This window comes from Eschscholzia californica, unplaced genomic scaffold, assembly GCF_041429995.1.
Source record: "Eschscholzia californica isolate CP2 unplaced genomic scaffold, dmEscCali1.0.p SCAF_4, whole genome shotgun sequence".
NCBI lineage: Eukaryota > Viridiplantae > Streptophyta > Magnoliopsida > Ranunculales > Papaveraceae > Eschscholzia > Eschscholzia californica.
In genome coordinates this window covers 43,910,911-43,921,778 of record NW_028238461.1, presented here as the reverse complement: position 1 = coordinate 43,921,778, position 10,868 = coordinate 43,910,911, and the positions used below count along the sequence as shown (strand labels likewise).

The 10,868-nt window shown below is 34.7% G+C and overlaps 1 long non-coding RNA gene across 2 annotated transcripts; it reads right to left on the bottom strand.

Moving 5' to 3' along the window:
• Positions 1–1,094: 1,094 nt before the first annotated feature.
• LOC147544960 (uncharacterized) lies at positions 1,095–3,619 on the bottom strand. Of its 2 annotated transcripts, none has more exons than XR_015239603.1 (5): positions 3,423–3,619; positions 2,455–2,521; positions 2,297–2,363; positions 1,399–1,567; positions 1,095–1,289 (listed from the first exon to the last, which is right to left on the bottom strand). It is a non-coding gene; the product is annotated as an uncharacterized LOC147544960 (long non-coding RNA). The 2 variants fall into 2 exon arrangements; XR_015239604.1 differs by having other exon boundaries at positions 2,264–2,363; positions 3,423–3,559.
• Positions 3,620–10,868: the final 7,249 nt, after the last annotated feature.

Here is a 10,868-nt window from a genome sequence, read left to right as displayed (position 1 = left end):
GCGAGCTCTGTGAGTTTCTACTTTAGCTTCAATGAATTTTGCCCGAGAATCATGAACAATAAGACTAATGCTAGTACAATTCTTACTATCTGTAAGGGTATGCAGAAGGAGTCTGATTTATTGGTGAATGATAGAATGACACGCTGAATTCTGGCACAATTATAGTAACTGAATTTTGGATTGACCGGGAATAGCAGGTAAATAAAGAGATGATGACCGAGCTAGTAGGTCGCAAATGGAACATTGACCAAATCATGAAGTTAGTTGGGTCATGACCGGGCTCTGCATAACCGTTGTTATCCTTAGTGAAAAATCGAGATCTTCCCTGGAGAGGTTCCTAGATCTTCATATTCCGGTGGAGGGTTTCTTTCTGCGAAATTTCTTCTTTTTATAATACTAGGTATAACCCGTGCCTCCGACACGGGTACTTCAATACTTAAAAAAAAGAAAAAGAGAACTGGGGCTAAAACTTCTTAGTACTTGAAGATATAACAATCAATCTTAATATAAATAAATAAATAAATCGAAGTAAATCACTGTCAACATAAGCGTGCACTAACTACGTAACGATTGTATGACTGGATATATATAATATATAAATATTTACATATATATATATATATACATATATATATATATATATATAAATATGTATATAAATATGGATATATATAATATATAAATATTTACATATATATATACATATATATATACATATATATATTTACATATATATATACATATCTATATATAAATGCATATGTATATATACATGTATATATATAAATGCATATGTATATATATATATATATATATATATATGAGGAATCTGATATCAGGCAAGAGTGATCAAAGAAAAAGAACAACAAAAATCTTCTTAGGGATAAAAAATTCTTTCAAAACCACTCCATGACATTGTCACTAAACCTTAAACAATCGCGCCAAATGAGGAACATTCACCAAAACAAACTGTTTTAAGGAACACAAGGTAAAGAAAATGCAAAATACAAGAACTATAAATGCATAAAATCACCTCGAAATCTTAACTACAACTCGTCTTCTATCTATGAAATTTGAAGTTAATGAACATTTACCTATTAGAAGAACCCTTTGGTGCATTGATAACCTTATCACCATGGCATTCAACAATAGTCTTCTTTTTTCTAAAAGGGTCCTTTCTTGCTCCAGTAGTGAAGAGGTATTGTTATTTGATTCACCCTTCTTAATGGAAATATATCAACATCTTAATGCCTTAGCACACCAAGTGGACACCATCACTAACAGTATACCTGTAAAGAAGATACCGTTTCAGCTGCTTTCAGCTAGTGCATCGACAAGTTATTCCTTCACGCTTCGTAAATGTTGAAATCAATAAAATAAGTACATGAACAACATTACCTTGGAGACCTAGTCAAGGTAGAAGGACCAGGAAAAAGAAGTACCAAGAAAGGGGTGGCGATTCTTGGTGCAAGTACTTTCTGTTTTGGTGTTTAGCTAGGATCTCTGTTTGTGAAGCTCTCTTTTTCACCTCGGCATGTTGTATCAATGTTCATATTTCTTCCAACATCTGACAAAAACATTGAAATAGGTAAATTACTCAACTATTGGATGCTATGGAAAAAAGTAGAGTCAGAATTTTTCTTAGGCAATAAAAATAATGTATGATTGCTCAAATAAAAGTGATCTTCACATATATGTAGCGGAAACACCTTATGTAATATGGAAGTAGTAACATTTAGTAAAGGTCTAAGTAGTCAACATGTTCTTTCTTCAAAAGAGTGTGTTGTAGAGTTTCAAAAGATTTCTCCTTGGACTCAATTGATCCGAATTTCCGCAATTCTATTTCTTGGCCTGAAACTGATGTTAGTTAGATTACAAGGTGGTCAAGGATCCTTTCAAATGAAAACAAAAAATCAATTTTTATAAGAATTTCTATAGCTTTGAGAATGTAGGAATTATGTCCGTCTACAGGATCATGTTTTCAAGGTATAAAAGGTTTGGCTAAAGTTAGTATCTAGCACAAAAAAATGTGTGATATAAGATAAGTTATGCAATATAAAATCATGTAAACCTAATCTAAATTCTAAACTAATTGTGAACTCAAAATATACTTAACAAGATATGGATGAACTTAATTCCTACAATCTCAATGTTGTGAAATTCAAAGGCTATTTTGTACAAGCAGTACATAAAACTCAAAGACAAGCATTTATTTCAACATCTGAATAAATAAATTGACGATGAAAGAAACATAAATACTCACTTCTTCCTCTTTGTGGAAGTCGCTCTCACTTACCTAATGTCGGATTACCTCAAACACACTTTTGGAAAGAGAAACAGTGAAATTAGCTTATTTTCAACCACTGCAGAAAAGAAGACAATGGTATGAGCAATTTACACCAAATTTCTCCATTATATATTATCATCCTCTTTGTGGAAGTCTCTCTCACTTACTTAATGTCGGATTACCTCAAACACACTTTTGGGAAGAGAAACAGTGAAATTAGCTTATTTTCAACCACTGCAGAAAAGAAGACAATGGTATGAACAATTTACACCAAATTTCTCCATTATATATTATCATCCTCTACTCCGTTTACCAATGTCATACAATCTCAGACCAAAATTAATTTTGAGAGAGAAAACAACTAACGGCGAACGAACACATGGGAAATAAGAAGAAAAAGATAAAAGGAAGAGAAACAAATACTATCTAGGTTTCCCATGTTTGTGAGTCGAAATCAAGAGTAGATATTTTCAAATGAAATCTAGAGAAATGAGTTACTGACAAAATCCAAATGAGTAAAGAAACCACGAAAAATTTGATACTTGATTATCAGTTGGAATAAAAAAAATTAATGAAGATGAATCAAGAATATCTCTGCCATAAATTATACATGTATTTGTCACCCTCTTTGTTGGTACTAATTGGGGCCAAATGTGGAACCTGAACACCACTAAGGTAGTAACACCAATGCAATTTCATTATCCATAATCACATTAGGTGGGAAGAGCTTCACATACGCAAAAAAGGACAGCACTCTAGTAAAGAGAATTTCCTATATAATCCAATCAAAAGTGATGGCATTCAATGAGGATTTTAGAGAAATAGCTTGCTTTTAATGAAATAGAAGTATAGGCTTCTCTTTACAGGATGGCCAAACCTAAAAATGATGAAAAAACCAGAAATATAATGATTAAATTTTCACATACTCTTAGGTACAAGGAGTAACAAATTCCTTATCACCATCGTCAACTTCCAACAACAATTTCATCATAAGAAAAACAATAAACCACTCTTTTTAATTGTAACAAACATAACTCAGAAAACAAAACTATCAGAGAACCACAAAAATCTTACAGATTAAAATACAACTACTGTATAAGAAAATAGGGTTAAGGCTTTCCTTGAATGAACTTACCTCAACAAAGAAAATGAAGAGAAAGAAATGTTTTGATGAAAGAAGAAGAAGATGAATAGAAAGGGACGTTTGAATAAAAGAAAATACCCCTTTCAGAGAATTGGACCATCTTTCTGGAAGAAGTGATGAGAGGGAATGTTAAAGAGAGGAAGAGAAATGGTTTTGTAACGCCCTCCTACCTGAAGATCGGGATTTGAATGGTCATTTTTAGTTGAATAAATTGGATGTATCATGAATGTATTTTGACCTAGGTGGCAATTTTTACTCTTTTTTTTGTCCTACTCAGCTTGTCCTAGTCACAACCAACCTGATTTGTTATATAGATGTATTCTCTTTTAATCTAAGAGGGGTCGGTGAACAAAATGGTAATGTACAACTTATCAAGGAAGAAGAAGAAAATAACACAATGGAAGATGATAAGAAGTTTCTATCAATGGAGGAAGGAAGATAACCACATGGAATTAACTCAACCTTCATCTTTGAAATCAAATGTCAATGTATCTGGTGACGTTCATAATTCTTCTCTAGATTTCACCCAATCGACGGCAATGTATTTGGAGAGAGAGAGAGATTTCTATTTCTCTTTTTCTAAAACAACACTTCGTATGAAGTTTCATTAAATCTCTCCCAAGATCTCACCCAAATCGACGGCAACGAACACATAAAACGCTAAATTAGGATCCCATGAAACAAACCAAATTAGGATCCCGTAAAATGCGGCTCTTTAAATTGTTGTTGCTTGGCTAAATTTTCAATCACAGAAATCGTCAAATTAGGATCTCATGAAACAAGCTCATTCTCGATAGAACTCCTTTTCCCACCCGAATTAGTAATTCGGAACATTTCTAGATACTTGGGTAGAATCTTAATTAAATAATCATCAATAATTTTCTAGTCTCTCCACAAAAACTGGTTCTTGCAAACCCTTAACAAATTCTTCCTCTTCGTCCAGTGACAGATTCTTGCAAACCATTAACTGGTTCTTGCAAACCTTCAACGTCTGTTTTTTAACAGATCGGCGAAGGAAAACCAATTCGCCAGAGTGTTTAGAGAGAGAAAGATGAGATTTTTTTTATGTTTAAAGGTCGCTGACCGAGAAATTTTTCGGTCGGCGACCTTCGTCGGAGAAGAGAAAGGTGAGTTGGAGAGAGAGAGAGAGGTGAGTTGAAGATAGAGGTGAGGTGGAGAGAGAGGTGAGGTGAAAGTGAGGTGGAATTTCATGTGTTATAATTAATTTTATTTTGAAAAAATATTTATAGAAAGGGTAGTTATGACATTTACATTAAAAAAAAGAGGTCATATTTGAATTTATGAAAAATAAGGGGCCAGAAAGAAAGTTGGTCACAAAGTAGGAGGCAAATAGGAAATAACTCTAAAAGATAAAACATTTCTGGTGGCAGATGTTAATTTGAAAATTTCAAGCTCCCATTGTTAACTAGCTACTATGTACTCAACAAAAAAAAACTAGCTACTATGTGTGAGAGACTCCCTATTATACCACCGAGAGTCCATGATACAACAAGTCTTAATAGTCACTTAATAGTATTTAATATAGTAAATGAAGTCTTTTTTTTTGTTGAAAAATAGTATATGAAGTCTAGAAATTAATGTGTAAACCAAAACATTGTTGAAATGATCAAAGATTAGTTATGTACTGAATTTGTTCGGGTGAAAAAGACTAATTTATAAAAAAAAACATTCTTATGTAAAAATGTATCTAAGAATTACCTTATGCATTTCTCGGTCATTTACATGTAGTTTATTTTTAAACACGATATAAGTTATTTGACAACTTACAATAGTTCTTAAGACAGTTACTATGGAATAATCGAGTGAGATGGAGGGGTCAACCGAGAGGTCAGTGAGAACGAGAGAGAGGGAGGGAGGGAGGGAGGGAGGGAGAGAGAGAGAGAGAGAGAGAGAGAGAGAGACAGATTCAAATGCACTGTGATGCATTTCTGAATTAGAATGGTCGATAAAAGATAAAAATAAAACTATGCTAATAATTGAAATAGTTGATATTCTAGGAGATCACATTTTAAGGAGTGAAAGGTACTCAACATTACAAGAACAACAATTAAAAATAAACTAAAATGTCAATTAAAAAGTTTCTATACGAGATGATAACGGCCTATGTCCATTTATAACTTTTTTTTCATTTTCATTTTGATATGCAAATTATGGTTTGCTTTCTTGGAGTGAGTATGTTGTTTTGGTTACTAGAAAGTCAGCTTACCCGAAACCCGTACAACCTTTCGCAGACTAGTACCTCTATGTGGGTGTCCGAGTACGTTGATTAAGTTCGCTTGGTTCGGACTTTGGTTGTTAAATGCCCGATCCTGAATGATAGGTACCCGTAAACGCTCCAGCCCTGCCAGATTCCCACCCCAAATCAGACCAACCCATATGTCAAAGATGATAAAGGAGGGTAAAGAGTTAGTTTGATGATGTGGTGTTTTTGTCTTTTTAGACAAACATGTAACACAACTAAAGCGTATAACTCATGTCATAGTCATCCCGATCGAATAAAGCCTAAGTTTAGGAATGGGTTAATCGGGGAAGGACGGATCTGTGGAATTCAACTTAGTTGAAAGTCTACTTGTAGTCAAATATTCTTAAAGTTAGATTATATTTAGAGTTATTTTTAGTTTGGCCCCTTAATTTGTTATCAACTTTCTTTTTAGTCTCCTATGTCTCTTAAATTCAAAAATGACTCCCTTTTTATAACGTCAGTTAACTTTAACCTCTGAACTTTTTCTTTCCTTTATTATCCTCCTTCTAAAATTAGGTCTTAATGAAAACATCTAGGTATTAATGGAGTTATACCTTTAGATTATGTTGTGTTTCGTGAAAACTAAAGAGTGATGGATCTTAGTAATGGGGTTAAGATAATACCATGTGCTTAGCTCTAGTTGTTCCATATTGAGTTAAAGCAGCAAGTGGAGGAATTATACCTCCCCTAACCATCAACCCTCTATTCTTTATATTATCACTAAAATACCAACAAATTCCTTTCCTTTTATTGGCATGTCTTCAACCAAAACAGGAATACCACCTTCTTCAACAATAGCAATTTCCCCCTCTTCAATACCAGCTAATATATTAAAAACGAATACTTTTCTTAGCTAAACCACATTTCCTTCTTTTGAAACCAAATTCATAGCACAATGGATTAATTAGTTTGACTTTGGATTAAGAGGTCGGGGATTTGACTCTATTAAGTTTGTGGTCATCCAATTCAGAACTAATTGGCAATGAGTGGAGAGAACATATACTTTATATTCTTGGTTGCTACATACACATTCTCTCATGTGGGACTATTCTCAGACGTCCCCTCACGTGTGGCGTTTTTTTAGCGTAACACGTGTACTTCTTTGGGCGACGTGGAACACGTGTGGGCCTAACTCTGATTCCATTTTAAGTTTGTGGTCATCCAACTTAGAACCAATTGGCAATGAGTGGAGGGGACCTATACCTTATATTCTTGGTTGCTAGATACACATTCTCCCATGTGGGGCTATTCTCATAGACTCCCACAGTTGTCGATTTTGATTTTTTTACATACAATATTTGTGTCTGTAAAAAACGAATCGAATTTTCCTTTCAAGACATAACAAGTTATTAATTTTTCTACAACTTCACGATAAAATCGATTTTGATAATCTTCCATAGCTTAATATTTCCTTTAATTGACTTTTTTTTGTGTTCAATCTCTTTCTCTCTCCAATCGTTTCACATTCTGAGTTCTACTATCTAGGATTCCTGAATTTTGAACTACACCAGAAATTGAGATCAGGGTTTCCTGATGCGTGTTACTTTCACATTGGAGGAATGAGAGAACTTGGTGAAATTGTAGAGTTTATTATTTCCATCCCACCGGTTACGAGAAAGGAAGTTGGGGATTATGATACTGGATCATCTGATTCACCTTTTCTTAATTGTCATGGTTTACAGATGTTGTTGCTTCAGTAGTTCATATGCTATCTTCATTGGATACTTGGCTTTTCAATCAAGGAGAATTTCACAGAGCTTTCTCGTGGCTAATCTTTTATTATGATTTCGTGTTACTGGCTTATTTGGCTTCTTAGATTGCTCAATCTTGTTTGGTTTCTTTTCGGGGCTGGATTTTTTATTCCATTTGAGATGAAGGGTAATAATAAAAGAAGATAGTAAGAACAAATAAACATTAATTTTAGAAGAAGGGTAATAAATGAAATAAAAATATCAGGTGTTAAAGTTAACTTACGGTTTTATAAAAAGGGGATCATTTTTTAATTTTTGAAAAACATGAAGTTAAAAAAGAAGCTGGTCACAAAGTAGGGGTCGAAAAAGAAATAACTCTTATATTTAAGGAGTAATATACATATAGTCTGATTTCTTTTGTTGAACCTTTGATACTTGATCAACACTTTATTAGATATGAAGAAAGAAAAAAAAAGTAATAAGACATAACTAAATGTATAATATATAGTCTCGTTATAATGGAAATTAACATAGTGTGAGACAAATTCATACTCCTAATTGGTTATTAGTAAATTAATGCCTTCTAGAAAGTGAGACGCTATATAAAGGATACGTGTAGATGCCTTTTCAAAGAATCGGTGGGATACTCATTCTAATCATGGGTGAATTTTAATAAAACCAGTTTTTTATTAGAATATGTTGATGAGTGTCTAGCTTTACAATTTAGTTGCTAGACGGTGAGGGAAAGGTTAAGGGATTGATTCCACCCAAAAAAATATGCAGATTTTTCTAATAAGCTCTTCCAGTGTCTTTCAACAAAAAAAAGTTCTTCCAGTGTATACAAAATTATTGTCAACAAAAAAAAGTATACAAAATTATTATTATGTTGTGTTATTGGTTCAATACTGGTATAAAATGGAGAGGTTAAAAGGATTGACTTCAAGCAAAAACTTTTTTGCTTGCTCATGATGCCAGACAGTCGATTCTTGGGGGAGAAATCTTATTTTGTTATCTTTTCTTTGACCAAATAAAATTATAAATTGTAAGGGCAATTGAACCTTCTATTACTAGTTTGATATTACTAGGTTATTGTTACAGTATAATCCAATTGAAAATACCTTTTGCACCCCATGTGTTACCTCTTCAAAGACATGATACGTATATGAGTTGATTCCTATATGGCCCCCTACTTTGTGACCAGCTTCCTTTATGGCCTTCTTTTCTTCGTAAATTCAAATATGGCCCCCTATTTTCAAGTAAATGTCATTACTACCCTTCTTAATTCTAAATTTAAAACATTTAAGAAAATTTATGGTTATTTCCCATATGGCCCCCTACTTTGTGACCAGCTTCCCGCCTGGCCCCCCACTTTACGAAAAATACCCATATGGCCCCCTTCCGTTATAACACCGTCACTCTCTCTCCTCCATCTCTTTTTCTCTCTCTGTCATGTCACGCCACCTCATCACCTTCTCTGGCAAAGGTCGCCGGCCGGCCGGCGACCTTCAAACTAAAAAAAAAAAGTTTTTTTTTCTCTCTCCTCTCTCTCTCTAAAATTTTTTTTTTTTTCTTTCCCCTCTCTCTCTAGATCTAGAGAGAGAGGATTGATCCGTTCAAGGTCTGTTCGGACCTTGAACGAACTCTGTTCGGACCTTGAACAGGTCCATTCAAGGTCGTTCAGACCTTGAACAGATTCGTTCAAGACGGATCAATCCTCTCTCTCTCTAGATCTAGAGAGAGAGAGGGGAAAAAAAAAGAAAAATTTTAGTGAGAGAGAGAGGAGAGAGAAAAAAGAAACTTTTTTTTTTTTTTAATTTGAAGGTCGCCGGCCGGAAATTTGGCCGGCCGGCGACCTTTGCCGGAGAAGGTGATGTGGTGGCGTAACAGATGATGTGGCGTGACATGGCAGAGAGAGAAAAAGAGATGGAGGAGAGAGAGTAACGGTGTTATAACGGAAGGGGGCCATATGGGTATTTTTCGTAAAGTAGGGGGCCAGGCGGGAAGCTGGTCACAAAGTAGGGGGCCATATGGGAAATAACCCAAAAATTTATTTCCACCTCACCCCTCTCTCTCTCCACCTCATCTCTCTCTATAACTCATCCCTCTTTCTCTCTCCACCTCATCTCTCTCTACAACTCACCCCTCTCTCTCTCTAATTCACCTCTCTCTCTCTTTCCAACTCACCTCTCTCTCTTTCCAACTCACCTCTCTCTCTCTCCAGATCGGTCTGTTCACGGCTCCGGCGAAGGGGGTTTCCCTTCGCCGGAGCTTTTAGAGAGAGAGAGATGAGAGGAAAAATTTTTTTTTTTTTTTTTTAGAGGTCGCCGGCCGGAAAATTTTCCGGCCGGCGACTTTAATCGGAGAAGATAAAGGTGAGTTGGAGAGAGAGAGAGGTGAGTTGGAAAGAGAGAGAGGGGTGGGTTGTAGAGAGAGATGAGGTGGAGAGAGAGAGAGAGGTGAGGTGGAAATAACATTTTTTGAATGTTTTAAATTTAGAATTAAGAAGGGTAGTATTGACATTTACTTGAAAATAGGGGGCCATATTTGAATGTACGAAAAAAAGGGGCCATAAAGGAAGCTGGTCACAAAGTAGGGGGCCATATAGGAATTAACTCTATGTATATATACAGTATATATTGATCCGAAAAATGAATTCATAATAAAAGTATAGACTCTAAAAAAACAAGATGGATGACAGAAGAAAGAGTTTTCGAGTTTCTGTAGGTTAAATACGTAAATGGAATCCATTTAGTGGAGTAGCCACAAAATCTTCTCTGGAGAAAAATATTGTACCCTTTTGTTTTCTGAAAAGATATTAACTTATAAGAAATACTCTATTTTAACCATATTGGATGTACCAAACATAACTATTATGAAAGTGCTTTGACTTTTTTCAACAGTTAATCACACACCGTTACACGTTTTCTTACCCTTCAAATTTGAAATGATGCAAGTGTTTGGGTTTTCTCTTTTTTGTTTTTTCTTTTTTGCAAGTGTTTCGCTTAGTGAACTATCTGCCCGGCTTTCCAAGTGTATGTGAACCTGTGACTTCCAGAGCTTTCTGGAGTTTATGTCAACACCTTGGAACCACTTGGGCTACCAACCGTTGACATTTTTTTTATACATACTAAAATTTCAAATTTAAAATTTTTGATTTTGCTGGTTTGTGTTTTTCCTTCTTTTATTGTGTTTTGTACTTTGTATCTTCTCCCTTAATTTTGTAAAGACATTTAATGTTAGGATCAAAGAAAAGTAACGAAATTAACTTTTGGGTCAAGAGTTTATCAGTTATAGAGTATGGATCACCGACTAACCATTGACCCAGTTGACTGGAAACGAACGTTAACAACAGTTAGTCTGTGATTCAAATTCTAATGTCGGTATTTTACGTTGACCCTAACACTAAATATCTCAGAAGTAAATTGTAATGTTGTAATGGTCAAACATCGTAATAGGCCTACATCGCCTAGGCCCAACCTACTT